At 36.5% G+C, this 1059-nt stretch overlaps 1 non-coding gene across 1 annotated transcript; it reads left to right on the top strand.

Annotated features, from left to right (window-relative positions):
• Positions 1–647: 647 nt before the first annotated feature.
• trnar-ucu (transfer RNA arginine (anticodon UCU)) lies at positions 648–734 on the top strand. Its single transcript is given in 2 exon segments — positions 648–684; positions 699–734. It is a non-coding gene; the product is annotated as a tRNA-Arg (tRNA).
• Positions 735–1059: the final 325 nt, after the last annotated feature.

Genomic DNA, 1059 nt, shown 5'->3' with positions numbered 1-1059 from the left:
ATCTGAATCTGGCTACAAAAGCCCTGAGACAGGCAGGGGAATGGGAAACAGAAAGCAACACCTACTTGGAAGTGGTTTTGTTCAAAACTAATTAATTAGAATGGCCCAGTCAAAGCCCAAACCTAAATCCAACTGAGGGCTATATTTGGCAAGATTTTAAATATGATGTTCACACAACTGGTAGAGACATATTCAAAAATATGTGCAGCATTAATTTCAGAAAGCAGTAGCGCTGATGCAGAAGCGTACCTCCACTCTTGGGAGTAAAACCAATCGGCACCAAGGAAAATTAATAGAACTCTTGAAGTGGCTTGTTTAAATTTTAAAAAATTAATAATTTGTAAACTTTATTCTACCAGGATTAAAAACCAATTGACTCAAGGGAGCAAACAAATGCTAACCAGTCGCACCTCAAACAATTCTCTGTAGCTGCGTTTTCTTTAGAGTATTTCAGATATACGTATTCTGTGGGAAAATCAGGTGAATTTTCCACCAGTCGATGTCCTTTTAAAGAAAAAACTCAGGATGGGTTTGACCTCAAGGTAAATAAAAGTGTTCAAACTGCAAAAAAAGTTGCCTGTAATGCATACATAGCTTACAGGAAGGTAAACACAATAAGCATGTTTCTGAGTATTTTCCCTAAAAAAGGCTCTGTGGCGCAACGGATAGCGCGTTGGACTTCTAGACAGAATGAGGTAATTCAAAGGTTGTGGGTTCGAGTCCCACCAGAGTCGTAGTATTATGCATTTCTTAGAGGGTTATTATCTATGTTTGGTTCAGGAAAACCCAACTACCTCTGAGGCTGGAAAACTGAAAGTTGCATTTCTTGGTTTTCATAAGTAGAGGAAAGGTTTCACAAAATACTGAATTTATTTTAAAGAATATGTTATTAATGTAAAACATTCCACAGAGAAGAAAATGTAGCCTTTTTTTCAAAATATACCCCACATACCAATATTAAATATTACACCAGTAATAGTTATTTAGGGCTTATATGGCTTTCCCAGAAAATGTCAGGGAAGCTTTCAGTTCATGAAACAAATCTTGTATATTTATCCG

This window comes from Poecilia reticulata, linkage group LG17 (genome assembly GCF_000633615.1).
Source record: "Poecilia reticulata strain Guanapo linkage group LG17, Guppy_female_1.0+MT, whole genome shotgun sequence".
Taxonomy (NCBI): Eukaryota; Metazoa; Chordata; class Actinopteri; order Cyprinodontiformes; family Poeciliidae; genus Poecilia; species Poecilia reticulata.
This window is presented reverse-complemented; position numbering and strand designations above follow the sequence as displayed.